Genomic DNA, 18954 nt, shown 5'->3' on the forward strand with positions numbered 1-18954 from the left:
AGCAAACCTGATGAAAGGACACTGCTGCCACGTCTTTTCCCCTCCCCCACTCACACAGTGGCTGTTTCATCCCTTCCGAGCGCTTTCCAAGGGAAAGTCCAAGAGCCGCCGCTCTCTGAGAAACCATAAACAGTTAAGTTGAAATTGGCAACCCTCGGTGGCCTCTCTGATCAATTCTTAAAAGGACGGCTCGCTTCTCCATCCCTTTCTTAAAGCAAACAGTGCACAGAATTCCAGGAGAGAATTCCCTCTCCGGAACGCCTGCGAGTTGTCTAAAAAAAAAAAAACTCAACTTTCACACATTCGAGTATTCAGGAGAGAAACAGTCACCTACAAATGGGAGAAGGAGTATCATCCTTCCTTCCCCTTAAGTAAACATACGTCTGGGGCGCGGTGGCGGGGGTTGGGGGGGCGGCATTTGTGCGATGCAATTCGAAGTTCTCACACAACCACGGAACTCGTTTTTACTGATGGGGACTTTTAAAAGCAGCAAACTCTCTGCTGAAAGAGAAGGGGGGGGGGGGTGAAGCTCGTGTGCCTTTAAAAAAAAAAAAAAGTCGTGGAAGGAGGAAGGAAGAGGAGCTTCCCCGACGACCGGGCCATCTGACAGCCGCCTTCCTCCACGCAGCAGCCCGAAACTCTGCGCCCCGGGCTGCGTCTCGCAGCCCCAGCAGCGCCGCTGCGCGCAACAGATGAGCCAAGCCCCAACTTCTCCGGCTATGGGTCCGTCCGCTCCTCAGACCGGACGACTTTCCGATGAGGGCGCAACGCCTCGAGGGCTCCAGCTCCCGACCCGGGGCTGTAGAGCCGGCTCTCGGCTCCGCCACATGCTAACCATCTGAGGCGGCGGAGGCCGAAAACCCACGCCCCGCCCTCGCGTGCCCCCCGCCCCCGCCCCCGCCCCAGCTCTGGTAGGAGAGGACCAGGTAGGAGAGCAGCTCGGAAAAACTCCACAGGCTGAGAGCCCTCCCCGGGAAGCGAGGAATATTCAAGAAAGTCCTGGTCCCCAGGGCGGGGAAGGAGGCTGCCGCTGCCTCAACGGCGGGGGGCGCCGACCAGGCAAGGAGGCGGGAGAAGGGGAGCGCGGCGACCGGCAGAAGGGCCTGTGGGGCGGCCAGGGGGCGCGGGGCCAGGTCTCCAGGGAAAAAAAAAAAAAGGGCAGCAGCCGCTGTGAGGGTCAACTGGAGAACCCTCCGCCCCCAAGCCATCCCATCGGAGCGAGCAGGGACCCGGCCGCCACCGCTGTCCGAGAAGGGCCACGGCGTGCTAAGGCCTGAGGCGCAGACTCCAGGGTCCCGGGGAGCGTCTCACCTGGGAGTGGGCACGGGGGGGCGGCGCGCTCTTCAGTCCGCTGTAGCCTGCTCTCGGGCCGGATACCTGCGCCCTTCCCTCAGCCCGCTGGCGGCGCGACTGGGCAGCAGAGGGAGCCAGTTAGCCCTTTTATAACCTCTAGGCTGCGACGGCGCCGCTGGGGAGGAGGCGACTGCAGCCCTCGCTACGTGAGCTCGATCACACCAGCGCCCGGGCCACTGCGCAGGCGCCCAGCCCGCGCCTCCCTCTGCTCGGCGCCCGCGGCCCACACCCGGCCTCCCCACCAGCCCAGCCGGGGAATCTCGGGCGGAGCGGGGAGGGGCGGGGGGGAGAGGGGGGGCAGGCGGGCCTGGTATGTGCTGCGCGTGCGCAGGGTCCTCGCCACGCCGCGGTCTCCTTCGCTACCTCTGGTTTGCTTCGCTCGTTTTCCGCAGGTTGTTTGAACGCGTTAATTTCAACCTCAGCCCGAGGCCTGGGCGTCCGAACCACCTGCAGTGAGATAACTCAGATATGGAAAGAGGAACAGGGGAGCGTAGAAAATGACGCAGAAAAGAAGCCTCGGGTGAAAAATAATACAGTGCATCCTCTCTTGGTACCTCAGCTATCTTACCCCTGAGGCTATTTCCTTTACTAACCTCCCTTTTTCACCTCTACTGTCCACCTTTATATTGTATCAGTAGGTAATTGCGCTCCGGAGATAGATTTTTTTTTAATGTAGTTTCCGGCTCAGCCCTGTAAAACGAAGGGCATTAACCTCTCTTTATCTCAGTTTTCTCATCTGTAAAATGGGAATGATGGTAGGTACCTCATAGGAATGCTGGGAGAATTAAATGCGAAAATGTATGTGAAGCACTTAGTACATGCCTAGCACGCAGAAGGGACTTGGTAAATATTAGATGGTATCCCTAGACCATGTAAGACGCCCAGCGTTGTTTTTGGTCTTGGTCTAACGTTTGCCTTTGCCGTTGTATTCCTCAAAGAACAAAGCCTTGCTATCAGAAAGGAGACAGTGAAGGAGATGCTTTTACCCTTGTCAGTAAAAGGGAAAAATGACTTCTCTAAGACTCGTGATTCATTAAAAATTGTTGTTTCTGGGGGCGCCTGGGTGGCTGAGCGGTTGAGCGTCTTCCTTTGGCTCAGGTCGTAAACCCCGAACCCCTGATAGAGTCCCACGTCGGGCTCCCCGCAGCTTCTCCCTCTGCCTCTGTCTCTGTGTCTCTCATGAATGAATAAACAAAATATTTTTTTAAATTGTTTCTGAAGTTTTTCTTGTATGCAAAAAAGCATAGCAATATTTAAACATTTCCCTCTTATCTAGAAGGTGGAGTTGATTATATAAATATAGAGAGGGGATCCCTGGGTGGCGCAGCGGTTTAGCGCCTGCCTTTGGCCCAGGGCGCGATCCTGGAGACCTGGGATCGAATCCCACGTCAGGCTCCCGGTGCATGGAGCCTGTTTCTCTGCCTCTCTCTCTCTCTCTCTCTGCGACTATCATAAATAAATAAAAATTAAAAAATAAATAAATAAATATAGAGAGAGTGGGTATTTTGAAAGCTGTAGGCATCCCAGAAAGTAGGTATAATGATGTCAACTCAGCAGTCCTCAAAGTTTAGTTGGGGATCAAAATTAGTTCATACGAAGACTGGACTTTTCCAGAGACTACATTTTCAGTGATACCGAAACAGATTGAAGGCAGAAGCAGATATAAGAATTCTATTAAGCCAGACATAGAGATTTACAGAAATGTAATGCCACTCTTCTTACTAAATGCTTTTTGCTTTGAAAGAATAGTTCTATTTCATTAAAAAAATGTTAATTATGTTAACATGTAACAGATTTGTTTACGTTTTTAAATGAATTAATAAATATCTTATATGTTTAACTCTTATTACTGATAATATTGACAGATATGATCCACATAAAAAGTTTTTTGGAGTCCTCAACTTTTTTAGGAGTGAAATGGTCATGAAACCAAAGAATTTGAGAACTTCTTAGTCTAAACAAAGCAGAAAGCCCTTTAACACAAGAGGCAAATCTTTGCCTCAGATGGAACTGTAATCAACCTATACACTGGTCCTAAATGAGCTGACTGAAAATTGACAATCTGCCCTATAAATAAAATGGCCCCAGACCCCAAGGCAGATTTAATGCATAGCTAAGAAGGTTTCAGCTTCAGGGGACTTCATTTGCACTAGCTTTTTCCAAGGCCCTGGAAGGGGCCCTAGCAGTATATTCACACAGTTCACAAAAAATTTTGACTGCGATATTTAGACCGCAAATTCTTTCTTCACTGATTTCTCCTCTGTCACACTTCCCCTTGTCCAGTGGTGTAGGAGTGGCTAGCAGGCATTTTTTAAATTTAGCTGAAGGAAGTTGAGTTAGAATACATTTGGTTTGAGTTTAGTGGGATATATTTTTATAACTCACAGTCACTTCTATGCATAGTTAAAATATTGCCAGCTGTCCCAGTGTAGGAATGGCATCCAAGAATACTCCTACCACCCATTGTGCCAACCCACCCATCATTATAAAACAAAGGTGAAGGGCCAGACATTTAGTAGCTATTTGAATGTGTCCTATGTTCTACCACCAAGAAAATATATATAGTGGAGCAGACACAAAACTTAGGGAGCCTAGAGCTAATCTGTGGGATATCCTTCTAATTACTGGATGTGTAAAAAAAATTGTAAGTAATCTCTACCTATCAGCACCAACCTCGAACCCACAACCCCAGGGTCAAGAGTCACATGCTCTACTAACTGAGCCAGTCAGGTGCCCCTGAATGTGTAAAATTTTAATGAAAGATTTAATGCTTGTCAATGCTTACCTATAAAAGGAAGTTCTTTTCTATTAGAATTAAATAAGGATATCCACAACAAGCTTGTTAGAGTATTATCAGTTTAAAGAAACCTAATGTGCCCTGAACTCTTTTCAGTCATATCAAACAATTTTATTTGAGATTCTTCCAAACGTAACAACAATCCTAAAAATTTACATGACATTATCAGTAATCAGTTGTGAAGCTGAAAGAAATGTCTAGCCTGTACCTATCAATATCGTTTGGTTGCCCAAAAAGGGCATTTCACATCAATTTTTATATAAGACTGCTGAACCTGATCATCCCTGCTTAGTTAGAATGAAAATGAGAGATACCTTGCAGAGAGAAAAAGAATGATACGACTACCCTTTGAAAGGCCAAACATTAAAAAAAAAAAAAAAGAAAGGCCAAACATTAGAACAGAACTGTTCTGGCCATACCATAAACCCCCGATTTCTTCTCACATCTGAAAAAGTTGAATGGGTTCATCAATTAATAAATAATTCTTGAAGAAAATATTAAAAGTCCCATATTTTTAGGAAAAGATGATTGTGTAGCTATGGTAACAACTAATGAACAGAAGTAATTTTCAACTCAATTAATAGATCAATGGTGGTGACTCAACGCTGTGAAGAAGCCTCTAATAAAACCAGCCAGTCAGTGACAGCTTCCCACTTTTTAAGTTAACCAAACAGCAACAGCTTTACTCTTGTGAACATATCTCTGAAAATCAGCCAATTGTAAACAGTCTCTCCACTAGAGTAATTATGCTTCCAGAGCTGACGTCAATCCAACCCGCTCCCATTTTGAAAGTCAGTCAATAACCGAACTCCACATTTCACAAAATACCATATACGATCAACAGAGAGACTAGGACCACACAAGTATAGTGCTTCTACACATACAAAGTAATAAATCAATTTTTTATTTCACAGTTTGAATGATAGCTTCTTCCAAGAAAAGGGGAAGCCAAAATAGAAAATGTAGACTTATTGAAGGCAGTTTTAATCAACTTGCATTCACACATATGAAATAACTAGAAATCATTTGAGAGAATAGATAAGTACTGAATTGTGTTGTGAGGATTATAAAATACTACATACTTTATTTGAGAGGAGAAATAATAAAGTTGAATTTGCTAAAAGAGGTAATAGTGGACATGTTTTTCAGCAGGGGATTAAGATGATGGAAGCAATGTTTTAGAATATTATGCTATGTGACTTAGAAGAGAAAGAAAGTGGAGTGTAGATCTGTAGTCCAAGATTCATTGAATAAATATTTATGGAACGCCTACCAACAGTGTCCAAGACGCTGCCTTCTGGGCTGTGGAAGATCAAACTTTAATTAGTCTCTTAAAGAGTTTATAATCTTATTGGCTAGAGTGATATATGATTCCTGCTGTCATATAACTTGGAGGCCTTTGAAGGAAACAAAAAATACACTAAATAAATAAATAGTAATTATAATAAAAGAAAATAAGGTTCTGTAGAAAAGGATAACAGTATGGACATAATTTAGATAGATAACACAAGGAAAGTGTCACTGAAGAAATGAAATATAAACTGAGACTTGAATTGGCCAGATGAAATGTGTGAACAAGAGCATTCTAAAGAGAGAGAATGGCATGTGTGAGGAGCATGTGACAGGAAAAAGCTTGATGCATTTGAGAAGCTAAAAGAAATTTAGTGTACTTGTAGTTCCATAAGCAAGGGAGAAACCAGGTGATCAATATGCAAAGGCTAGATTATGTAGGGCCCATACGTACTGTAACAAGTACAATGAGAAGGCATTGAAATATTTTAAATAATGAGGCAATAGCATGTTATTTACCTTTCACAAAAGAAAATGCAATGTAAGAATATGAGTTTTCCAGGATGCCTGGGTGGCTCAGCAATTGAGTGTCTGCCTTTGGCTCAGGGTGTCATCCAGGAGTCTGGGGATTGACTCCCACATGGGGCTCCCTGCATGTAGCCTGCTTCTCCCTCTGCCTATGTCTCTGCCTCCTTCTCTATATGTGTCTCTCATAAATAAATAAATAAAATCTTGAAAAGAAAAAAAGAATATGAGTTTTCCATGTCACTAGACACGAGGATGAGTCTTGGGACTAGGAGCGATAGAAACTTTCTGTTTAATCATGAGTAGGAACACAAAAGTCAAGAGATGAATGCCACTGAAACTGGAAACCATTCCAGTTACTAACATCCTATCACCATGGCATTGAGGAAAGTAGCTGCAGTGGGGTAGTGAGACTACCTATGTCATGTGGCCTCAATAGAGATATTCACCATGGCAGGCAGAATAATGTCCCCTCCGAGATGTCCACATCCTACTCCCTTGCACCTGTGACTATGTTACTTTACCTGGCAAAATAACTTTGCAGATATAATTAAGGATCTTTATATGGGGAGATTAGTCTGGATTTTCCAGGTAGGCACAACTTAATTAAATGATCCTTTAAAGCTGAAAACCTTTCCTAGCTGTGGTCAGAGAAAGAGGATGTGAGGTGGAAGCAAAGTGAGATATTTGCTACATTGCTGATTTGAAGATGGAGTGGGGACTAGGAGCCAAGGAATGTGGGAGGCCTCTAAAAACTGGAAAAGGCAAGAATTCTTCTCTAGGACAATTAGAAGGGAACACAACACTGTCGACACTTTTGATATTAACCCAATGAAACATGAGGCAAAATTCTAATCCACAAAACTGTAAGATAATAAGTTTGTATTTAAGCCATCAAGTTGGTGATAACATTATACAAGCAATAAGAAACTAATACACTCATCACTTATATGACCATGACTGAAACAATATCTGAAGACAATGACATTTCACAAGGGTCTGAGTAGATTTCCTAACATTCTGTCCTAGAAGTGAATATAGTAATTAGGACTGACCCCTTACTCAGGATAAGCATTCTTGAAATCATGGGAATTATCTGAGAGAACTCTAGAGAGGAAGAAAGACCTCTCAGTAAACAGGACAGAAGCATTAAGACGTTTAACGTAATTTTATTTTTTTAATTTTATTTATTTTTTGAAGATTATTTATTTATTTATTCATGAGAGACACAGAGACAGATAGAGAGAGGGAGAGACACAGGCAGAGGGAGAAAGAAGCAGGCTCCATTCAGGGAGCCCAAGGCGGGACTCAATCCCCGGATTCCAGGATCATGCCCTGAGCTGAAGGCAGGCGCTAAACCGCTGAGCCACCCAGGGATCCCCATTATTTATTTATGAGAGACACACAGAGAGAGGCAGAGACACAGGCAGAGAGAGAAGTAGGTTCCCTGCGGGGAGCCTGATGCGGGACTTGATCCCAGGACCCCGGGACCACGACCTGAGCCAAAGGCAGGCGCTCAACCACTGAGCCACCCAGGCACCCCAAGACCTTTAATTTTAATAAGCAAAAGGCATGTGTATATTGTACCCTCAAGCTGGTATAGCAGAACATATTAGTTACACACAAAAAATGTGCCATGGTCTCTAGTTTGGAAAGCTGATCATAATAATGGTATCAACAACCAAAATAAAGAAGTTGGGGAAGTGAGCTTACTTTGCAGAGCAGTTGAAGAGTTTGATTTTGAATCTTATTAGATTTGAAATGACAGGGGCTATCACAGGTTTCAAACTTATCCTGCCAATTAATAGTCAGTTTGTCAATATAAAGCAGATTTCCTATCACAATGAAACCTTATATAAAAACTAAACTCCTTTCTTTCTACTTGCAGTTCTTTTTTTTTTTTTCAGATTTTTTATTTATTTATCCAGAATGAGAGAGAGAGAGAGAGAGAGAGAGGCAGAGACACAGGCAGAGGGAGAAGCAGGCTCTACAGAGGGAGCCCAACGTGGGACTCGATTCCGGGACTCTAGGACCATGCTCTGGGCTGAAGGTTGAAGCCACTCAACCGCTGGACAGCATCACAGGTGTCCCAATCTGTGATGTCTTTAGATTTAATTCTGCTAAATTTGAGTCAGCTGCACATTAACTGCACATGTCTTTCTACTGTTGGTTGGCAAGGCAAGGCTATCTCTCCATGGTATTCATTAGTACTGTTCACCAAATATTTCTAGGACTTTTCCCATACAGTCTGCTCTTCTATACCTTCTTTAAAGTTAGTTGTGGCCAACTAATTTGCTTTGGACAATGAAAGTGACATGTTTGAAAGTCAAAATGTGATTCATCACAGTCCCTCCCAAGTACTGTAGTTACCATGAAAGCCCGTTTCAAGATGAAGCCTTTATCAATCCAGATCTCTGAGTTCCTACAATAAACAAAGCCTCAAACTCTGTACTGTCTTGACAATCTACATATGTAGCTTGAGTGGAAAACAAACATCTATTATGTTAACTCACTAAAACTTAGTTATTTATAACTTCAGCATTACCTTGTCTATCTCAACCTCTATACTGCCTAAACGAAGTCAAACTTTGGGACGCCTGGGTGGCTTAGCGGTTGGGCATCTGCCTTCCAGCCCAGAGCATGATCCTGGAGTCCCGGGATCGAGTCCCACACTGTGCTCCCTGCATGGAGCCTGCTTCTGCCTCTCTCTCTCTCTCCCTCTTTCTTTCTGTGACTCTCATGAATAAACAAATAGAATATTTTTTTTTAAAAAACTTGTTACCAGAATTGTATTTATTGATTATGTTTGTACCTGAAATGGACACTGTGTCCTGCCTACTTGGAATTCATCCCCCACTTTGCCAACATTATTAAGACTTTCCAAATTGCCCAGCATTTCAGTTTAGGTGTAACTTCTATTTCTGCTTGGGATGTTAAAAAAAAAAAGTGCCAAGAATTTTTTCTCCCACAATGACAAAAAAGCCACATAATCTGTAAAGTCATACATTTTCTTGAGCATATCAGACAGCTGAAGTTGCAAGGCAACCAAGGAAAAATGGGCCACACAGTTTTGACAGAGTGAGAAATAACAGAAAGTTGAATGAGTTGTTAAATGTCATGTGTATGCTAGTTAGTCAGTTGGGAGCCTCAGACACAAAGGGAGATTGCAATTCCAAGTATTTCCCACAAGCTTAGTGATGCTCAGATGAATTATTAGGGGCAAGGGAGGTGATCACAGAGAACCCCAAATGTTGCAGACATAAGGGAGGTAATTAGCAGCTGCTAGGAATTGGCCAAAAAACTTCCCAGACCCTTTTTCCTCAGACTCTTCTATCCTATGAAGCAGAAGCCATAAGCCACTGGATAGGGGTAGCAAACATGTTGGCCCCCAGGGCACAAAGACCCCTTTGGATTGGGTAAGTATAGAAGTATCTTTGCAGAGGAGGCAGGAAACTTTCTCAGACCCTGGATCCTACACTGATAACAAACTGAGATCCACTATTGCTGAGGGAGGAGCAGGAAACTTGCCCAAGACCAAGTGTAGATAAAAGGCTGAGTTAGCTTCCACTAAAAGGAGACTGAAGAAGTCCCACTTCCCAAGGCCCAGGCACACAGAACCTCCCTAGGACTGAGACTGGACTAGGACGCAAACACCTCCATCACAAACCCAGCTTAATGCTGAATGAGGAGAGAGAGAACCCCTCTGTGGCATAAGAATGCAGGGGCAGTTGAAAACCCAGAGGGAAGCAGGAACACAGAGAAACTCTCTGGCACACTAGCCCCCATGCTAAGCACAAGGAAACAGGATCTTCCTGCTAAATGAATTTGAAGCACGTGATATACACAGACAACCTGACAGAAATGGTGAGCTCATTGAAGAGGTGTGGATACTACTTACCAGAAAATATACTTTTCTACACATAATGTCCAGCATTCATTAGAAAATCATGAGACACAAAAACAAAAATTCCATTGTCAAGAGACAAAGTGGTTAACAGAAATGGACTCAGAAATAAGCCTGATATTGGAACTATCAGATAAGAACTTCAAACTAGTGAAAAAAAGTGGACAAAATGCATGAACAAATGAGGAATTTCAGTAGATAGATGAAAATTATAAGAACAAGTCAAACCAAGTGCTAAGGGAAAAAATCCCATGATATTCAGAGATGAATAATTCTTTTGATAGATTTATCAGTGTACTCAACACAGCTGAGAAAAGAAGATCAAGTTATCTGAACCAATACAGGTTTCACCACCTATCCGAAAGTAGAGCATTTCTGTGAACATTTCTCTAAGCTAAAAGTAAAGAAGCAATCACCATTAATTTGTCTAACACTCCCAGACCAAAAAAAAAATAACCTCTCTTAGGCTCTTCTGATACCTTAAGACACATCTTGCTAACAAATGCACAAAATAAATCTTAGATACAGAGCAAAGATACTCACAGATACAGTGTAAAGTTATGGTGGCTTGGTACTGATAAGTTTAGTGTAGCAACTAGGGAAGGAGCCTGGCAGTGCTACTCTCTCTGCTTGAGGCATATTGCCTCTATAATAGCTCACTGCAAAACAAACACTGAAGACTATTTTTGCTTTTTGTCTTTTTTTGGTAAAAGCGAAAATCCTCTTCTGATATCTCTCAGTACAGGTACTGATGGTACTGATGTAGGTCTTTCATAAAAGCAAAGTGGTGTTACACAAACTTTTGAAAAGTAGGGGATGTCAGCATACAAAGAGAAAAAAAGTGAAAAAAAAAAAAAAAGAACAACAACAAAATTAGCTGTGGGACAGTAACAAAAATCCTACATATGTGTAGTTGGAGTCCCAGAAAGGGAAGAGAATGGAAATGGGCCTTTAGAAATATTTGCAGAGATAATAACACAATACATTCCAAAATTAATAAAATCAAATTGCATATCCAAGAAATTTATCTACTCCAAAATCAGGGGTGGCTCCTCATCCTGATAGGCCTGATTCACATCAATAAAGTGATAATCTGTCTTGCCACAGTGACTAGGGATGGTCACTTAACACGCGTTCTAAACAATTCATGACGTTTCTTTGACCCAGGAATTGTTTGGTCAGGAGTCCAGAAAATGGGGCTTTGTAGTTTAAATTGATCCAAATAGAGTGAAGACCAATACTTTTGTTTCATGGCTGAGGGTAGACATACTCTCTGGATAGTAGCAAAAAAGTAAACAGCCTTAAGATCTCTGGCAGCCCTTTGTCTACCATGATGAAAGCCAACTTGAGGACAAGCCAATACATGAAATAGGTCAGAGCTAAGACAGACTGAGTAAAATCTTAATCAAATAGTATCTGAGGCCCAAATTATAGTTGGATGTTTTAGCTATGCAAATTAATAAATTCACTTTTTGTTTAAGGAAATTAAATTTGAATTTTATCAAATCTCCTTTGCAAGTAACCAAACACATCTTAACTGACATAGTACTCTAGCACCGGTATTAAGAGTTGTTTTAGAGAAGGCTCCAATTCAGCTCTCAGCTGTTTTCTTGTTTTGAACCAAATTTCTAATTCCCAAAGGAGGTGTACTTATTTTCCAAGAGAAAAACAATCATGTCAGAAGACTACTACATTTTACCAAACAACTTTTGTCTTCACTCTATTTGGATCAGTTTGTTGTAATAAGGAAGCCTATTTTAGTTATTCACTTATTCATTCATTCAATCAACAAACATTGATTGAGCACTTACAATATTCTAGGCATTATATCTAGCATTGGAAATATATTGGTGAATAAGGCATCCTTATGTATTAATTTTGGTTGTGAACAATTTATGAATCGCATGACAGCTGTATCAGATTCCAGTTACTCCTTTCTCATTTTCTGGTATCTTTTCTTAGCAATGTATCACTCTCTGCATATAAATAACTTGAGTCCTAAATATTACATATTTTCAAGTGCTATAGCTTGCAGGGGAATGTCTAACAGCTATTCTATCAAGCATAGGAAATATTTACAAATTAAAAAATTTATTTTATTGAAAACAAGTTACATTTCAGAAAAATGCTTTTGTTTATAAACAAACGGCATCTGACTTAGCTGTCTGAAAGATTTGTAGAGCTTGGCTAGTCCATGCATTCTTCCACCTAATGAACTTGTCAAAAGCTCTAACAAACCAGGCGAAAATGCCAGAAATCTCAACTTTATTTGGTGAAGCAAGACTCAGAGTTTAGGACCTGGAATTCATTCAGTCACAGAATTACAGGATATGGTAGGAAGAAAAACTTTGATCTAGAAGGAGCACTGGTAGAATCAGTGAGCCCAGGTTCTAGTCCATCATTAATAGTATAGAAGGCTGCCCTAAGCTTCATCCACCAACTGTCCATAATAATATTTGCCCTACCAACCACACAAAAACGTTATGAGAACCAATCAAGAGAGTTGTTTTGAAAATTCTTGGAAAAGCATGAAGTACTATATTGATAGGAGCAATCATCATTGGATACTGTCTAGTATAGTATGTATGAGGTTTTGTCTTGTTGGGTTTTTTTAATCATAGAAGCAAAGTTGATGAGTTTTAGATCTGTTTCAATGACTTTCCAAAAATTATGGAGTGATGAGTTCTAATCCTAATGGATACAAGGGGTAAAGAGGAAGCTTATTTATAGCATCTATAATTAGTTTGTGGTTAATGTCAGTTCTTAAGTCAATCCTAAAGTTAAATAACACTGTTTGATATCCTATACCAATTTCAGGAATACTTTTAATAGAGCTACTGTGTTTGGTTGGTTGCACTAATAGTCCTAATTCTTCCTTACTTCCTGTATTCATACCTATGTCTTTAAAAAAATTTACCTTGCCCAAAATGAGGTCTGGCTTTTGCCCTTGGTTTCTGGGAGGTCATCTCATGACTGACAGGAGTGTCTTTGTTTGCCTGGAGGTTTGGGGGCATGCTGGGTAATCTAACAATGTAATTTAGGATGGGGATTGGCCATACCCAATAGTATGAAAGGGGTTGTCGACACAACCCCAGCATTTGTGATTTACAATGGGGGCTTTGGGGCTTTTCAAGCCCCAGTAGAAACTCTGGACACCAATGCTCAAGTGGGTTTCTCTGGTCAGCAACATCCTATATGTATTGTCACTCACTGATGCTGTAAAAGTAATGCATTCTGTATGGAGAGAGAACAATGGGAGCTCCACTTTTGGTACCCCAGATTCTACCTTATGTGCTTCTCCCCTTGGCTGATTTTAATCTGTATCCTTTCCCTTTACTAAGCAATAATCATGAGTGTAATAGCTTTCAGTAAGCTCTGTGAGTCCTTCTACCAAAACTGAGAATGGGGGATCCCTGGGTGGCGCAACGTTTTAGCGCCTGCCTTTGGCCCAGGGCGCGATCCTGGAGACCCAGGATCAAATCCCACGTCGGGCTCCCGGTGCATGGAGCCTGCTTCTCCCTCTGCCTGTGTCTCTGCCCCTCTCTCTCTCTCTGTGTGACTATCATAAACAAAAAATTTTTTTAAAAATTAAAAAAAAAACTGAGAATGGTTTTGGGAAGCCCTAAAACTTGTAGTTGGTATCAGAAGTCAGAGTGATCTCTTGTGGGGCTTGCATATTTCCATGTTTGCTTTTACCTTCTGCCATCATCATCAAGAGAATGTGCCCATGTTAGTTACTAGCAAATGAGAGACATATGGAGCAGAGCCAATGTACCTTCACTGTCCTAGGCAAGACCATTTTAGATTATATAACAGTGTATCACTCCTAGGCATATAAATGAGCTTAACCAAGATCAGCAGGATCACCTCCCCAACCACTCCAAGTGTGTGAATAATAAACACTTGTAAATGCCTATGATTTTGTGATTGTTTGTTATGAAGCATTATTGTTACAACAAATAACTGATAACAGCTACCTCCCAAGCTTCCATTGTAATGTAGGAATAAAGAGAGTATGGATAATGTAAATCATGGGGAAATATCTAAATTCTTTTCACCCAACATTGAAAATATAATGATTATATATCTGGATAATACTTATGTTATAAAATATTACAGATTTAGGAATATCTCCAACTGAATCTTAGAGAAGCAAAATAACCAGATAAAGTAACAGAAAAAATTACACTTGCTTTGGGAGTATAATAATATACAATATACATTTTTTCTAATACTCAGAAACTTTTTAGATAGTGGGGTAAAGATGAAACTATACAAGACACTAGAGAAGTGAAAGTTATTTAACTATAGTCATACTTCATTATTGAAAGTCTCTTGCCAGATTTTTTAACTGATAATAAAACTGGTAAATTTTTCAGAAGATTTTATTTATTTGACAAAGAGAGAGGGAGAGGGAGTACAAGAAACAGAGCAGCAGGCAGAGGAAGAGGGAGAAATAGGCTTCCTGCTGAGCAGAGAGCCCAATGTGGGGCTCTGTCCCAGGACCCTGGGATCATGACTTGAGCCGAAGGCAGGTGCTTAACTGATTGAGTCCCCCAGGTGCCCTGAAACTGGTAATTTTTATTAACTTCTGCCAATTTTCTGATGGAACTTCTAGTGATTACAGTGAAATTGTTCACAGTCATTTTAAAAAGGGGGTTGTTGGGATCCCTGGGTGGCGCAGCGGTTTGGCGCCTGCCTTTGGCCCAGGGCGCGATCCTGGAGACCCAGGATCGAATCCCACGTCGGCTGCCGGTGCATGGAGCCCGCTTCTCCCTCTGCCTGTGTCTCTGCCTCTCTCTCTCTCTCTCTGTGACTATCATAAATAAATAAAAAAATTGAAAAAAAAATTAAAAAAAAATAAAAATAAAAAGGGGGTTGTTAATGTTTATAGCAGCAATGTCCACAATAGCCAAACTATGGAAAGAGTCCAGATGTCCATCCACAGATGAGTGGATAAAGAAGATGCGGTATATATACACAACGGAATACTATTCAACCATCAAAAACTGAAATCTTGCCATTTGCAACAATGTGGATAGAACTAGAGGGTATTTGCTAAGTAAAGTAAATCAGAGGAAGACAATTATCACATGATCTCACTCATACATGGAATTTAAGAAACAAAACAGAGAATCATAGGGGAAGAGAGGAAAAAATAAAACAAGACAAAATCAGAGAGGGAGACAAACCATCAGAGACTCTTTTATTTATTTTTATTTTTTTTAAGATTTATTTTTATTTATTTATGATAGTCACAGAGAGAGAGAGGCAGAGACAGACAGAGGAAGAAGCAGGCTCCATGCACCGACAGCCGGACGTGGGATTCGATCCCGGGTCTCCAGGATCGTGCCCTGGGCCAAAGGCAGGTGCCAAACCGCTGCGCCACCCAGGGATCCCCCATCAGAGACTCTTAATCATAGGAAACAAACTGAGGGTCACTGGGGGGGCGGTGAGGGGTGGGCAGTTGGGGTAGGTGGCTGATGGACATTAAGGAGGGCATGTAATATAATGAGCACTGGATGTTGTTTAAGACTTGTGTATCACTGACCACTATCTCGGAAATCAATAATACATTATACATTAATTAATTGATTTAAATAAAAAATTAAAAATAAATAAGGGGCTTGAGGAGCAAAAGCAAAGAGAATAAGAGTTCAATTAACAGGAAATAGAAACCCAGTCAGTCTAGTGACTGCCTTATGTTAATACAATCATGCACTCAAATTAATTTTTAACTTAGTATACCATAATTTTTCTGTTTTATCTTGTCTTTTAGCTGAGTATGGTCTTGGTTCCATTCACTAGTGTGTCAAGCATCATTGGATATTTGGGAAGGTAGAGGAGAAGGAAACCTTTTGTACTTTGCTCCTGAAGAGAAAGGTTAAGGACCTCCCACAATGTTTATAGCACCACTGGCTATGCAGATAGGGCTCTTTCAAAGTGGCTCTTTGAAAGTTATTTAAGGGACCCTCACACAAACCCCTTCCCACCCATTTGCTAAAATATTTTTCTTGTCCCACATGTAATGAGACACCATCTAATCATAAACTTGCTAGCAGATAGGCACCTGAGTGGCTCAGTTGTTGAGTGTCTGCCTTTGGCTCAGGGCCTGGTCCTAGGATCCTAGGATCGAGTCCTGCATCAGGCTCCCCAGAGGGAGCCTGCTGCTCCCTCTGCCTATGTGTCTCATGAATAAATAAATAAAATCTTAAAAAAAAAAACCTGCCAGTAGAATGAAGTAATTTCTCTCCAAGTTTATTCAGGTACACATTTCTTTTTTTTTTTTTTTTTTTCAGGTACACATTTCATCCTTGTCCATTCCCTTAAGTGGCTAAAGACTGACTAAATGAGCCGTTGTCTCATATGCTTGCATGCTAACTTGCTCTCTCTCATACACACACATCATACACACACACATATATATGAATAATTAATTTTTGATGCCAGAGATGGTATGTTATTCATCCTTGTAACCTCAATTCTAGCATGCTTGGCATATGACAGATTTTCAATAAATATCTGTTCAGTGAATTAATAAACACACATCTTTAAATACATCGTTACTTTCAGGGTGCCTGGGTGGCCAGCTAGTTAAGCATCATGATCTTGGGGGTTGTAAGATCGAGCCGCACCTCAGGCTCTCAGCTCAGCACTGAGTCTGCTTCAGATTTTCTCTCCCTCTCCCTTTGCCCCTCCCCCCACCTCCCATACAGGTGCGCTAGTGAGGAAGTGCTCTTTCAAATAAATAAATCTTTAAAAAACTAAATACATTGTTACTTTCACCACGAAAAAAGCTAGACTGGGATTCAACCATTTAGGGCTCAATTTTTGCTCTTAAAACGGTATTAACTTATTACGTGGTTACACATTGTCTTTGATTTAAACTTAAGCATGTTGGAGGAAAAATAATTTTTACCTTATCATGACCTAAAAACATTGTGAAGGTTATAGTTATTTATATTATATTTGTTGTATTTACTAACCATGCACTGTGATTGTTTAACATAATTGATGGTTTGAATATTTTAACAGCTTTATTGTGCTATAATTCAAATAACATATAACTTATCCATTTAAAGTGTGCATTTCCATTAAGTGATCTTTATTTCTTAGGCTCACAGAATTGTGCAGCCATCACCACAATCAATTTTACATTTTCATCACTCAAAAAACCCTCCAAACCTCTGTTTCCACCAGCACTCAGTCCTTATTCTCCTTTTCTGACTTTTCTAACCTTTTTTTTTTCATGTGTAAAGTGTAAATAATAATACATCTCTCATAGGATGTTCACATGGTTAATGATAATGTATGAAACACTTTGTATGGTACCTGGACTGCAGTAAATGCCCAGTTAATCTTCTCTATTTGTCTTAGTCCATTTGGTCTGCTATAACAAAATTCCAAAGACTAGGAAGCTTATAAACAAAAGAAATTTATTTCTTACATTTTGGAAGTCCAAGATCAGGGCACCAGCATGGTTGGGTTCTAATGAAGGCCCTCCTCTAGGCTGCAGACTGCTGACTTCTCTCAAATCCTCACATGGTAAAAAGAACAAGGAAGTGTTCTTGGGCATCTTTTTAAAATTTTTTTAAAAATTTATATATTCATGAGAGAGAGAGAGAGAGAGAGAGAGGCAGAGACACAGGCAGAGGGAGAAGCAGGCTCCATGCCAGAAGCCCGACGCAGGACTCGATCCCGGGACTCCAGGATCACGCCCTGGGCCAAAAGCAGGCACTAAACCGCTGAGCCACCCAGGGATCCCTTTTTTTGGTGGTGGTGGGGGGCATCTTTTATAAGGGCATTAAACTCATTCATGAGAGCTCCACCCTTATGATCTAATCACTTCCCAAAGGCCTCACCTCCTAATAGTATCACATTGGGTATTATTATTTCAGTGTATGAATTTTGAGGGAACACATTCAGATCATAGCATTATTTGTATTATATTGCACCTAACACTTAATTGCTCAAAAATATAGTTATTTTGATTTTTTAAGAAATCATTAGAGCCCTAACTTTCTCTAAGCATGTTTCCCCATCTCTTTGGAATTTATTGACTTTATAATCTTGTATCCCTCAGAATATTCTGTGCTTCCTTAAGGAAAATTAATCAATCTGATAAAATGCTTGGGTTCCTGTGTTAATGGAAAGGTCCAAAAGAAATGGCTGGTCAACAATCAGAATTACTGTTCTTCCTACCCATGTAACCAAGTTACATATTAACAATGATATTCAGGATTTAACAACCCATATTCCCTACAGTCTAATCACCACACTCCAGTAGTAATTCCTTTAAAATGTAAGTCAAATTGTCTCACTCTCCTGTTCAAATCCTTCTATAACATCTCATCCCTCTCAGAGTAAAAATCAAAAGCATTACATTGGTTCTATAAGAATTGTAAGACTTCTGAAGCACTATGTGATCTGATACTTGGCTACTCTTTGACCTCATTTCTAATCATCATGCTTTGTCTTAGGCTTTCCTCAGACCTGCCAGTTACACATCCTCCCCAGGACCTACGCATCTGCTAATTCTTTCTGTCTACAAATCTCTTCTCATAGATTTCCGCTTGGCTTCCTTCCTCAACTCCTTCAGTGTTTTTATTCAATTATCACCTTTACAAACAAACCTTTTATATGGCCATCCTATATAAAATAGCAAAATCCTCTCTCCTCTTATCTTGCTTCATTTTCTCCTCAACACTTAAAAACAGACACATTGTATATTTACTTGTTTCTTCCTTTAGCATGTAAGTTGCATGAAGACAGAAATTTTCATGTTTTTCCTCCTGCTATATCTAGTGCTTATTAACTGTTCAATTAAATACATGTTGAATAGGGGTACCTGGGTGGCTCAGCTGGTTAAATTCTGCCTTTGGCTCAGGTCATGATCTCATCGTCCTGCTCAGGCTCCCTGCTCAGCGGGAAGCCTGCTTCCCTCTCGCCTCTGCCTGCCGATCCCCCTTGCTTGTGCTCTCTCTCTGCCAAATAAATGAATAAAATATTTAATACATATATACATACATACATGTTGAATGAAAGGCCTTAAAAAATGTCTTTTCCTATAAGCAAACAACTTTAA

At 41.0% G+C, this 18954-nt stretch overlaps 1 protein-coding gene across 5 annotated transcripts in view; it reads right to left on the minus strand.

Moving 5' to 3' along the window:
• Positions 1–1634, minus strand: part of P4HA1 (prolyl 4-hydroxylase subunit alpha 1) — a 77270-nt gene extending 75636 nt beyond the window's left edge. For 2 of the 5 annotated variants that reach the window (XM_072754998.1, XM_072755002.1), the window contains exon 1: positions 1312–1602. The gene's annotated coding sequence lies outside the window, so the exon portion shown is untranslated. Of the gene's footprint in view, positions 1–1311 lie in introns of all 5 variants that reach the window. The other 3 variants (XM_072754999.1, XM_072755001.1, XM_072755000.1) reach the window with 3 other exon arrangements.
• Positions 1635–18954: the final 17320 nt, after the last annotated feature.

The sequence above is a fragment of the Vulpes vulpes genome, chromosome 4 (assembly GCF_048418805.1).
Source record: "Vulpes vulpes isolate BD-2025 chromosome 4, VulVul3, whole genome shotgun sequence".
In the NCBI taxonomy this organism is placed as follows: domain Eukaryota; kingdom Metazoa; phylum Chordata; class Mammalia; order Carnivora; family Canidae; genus Vulpes; species Vulpes vulpes.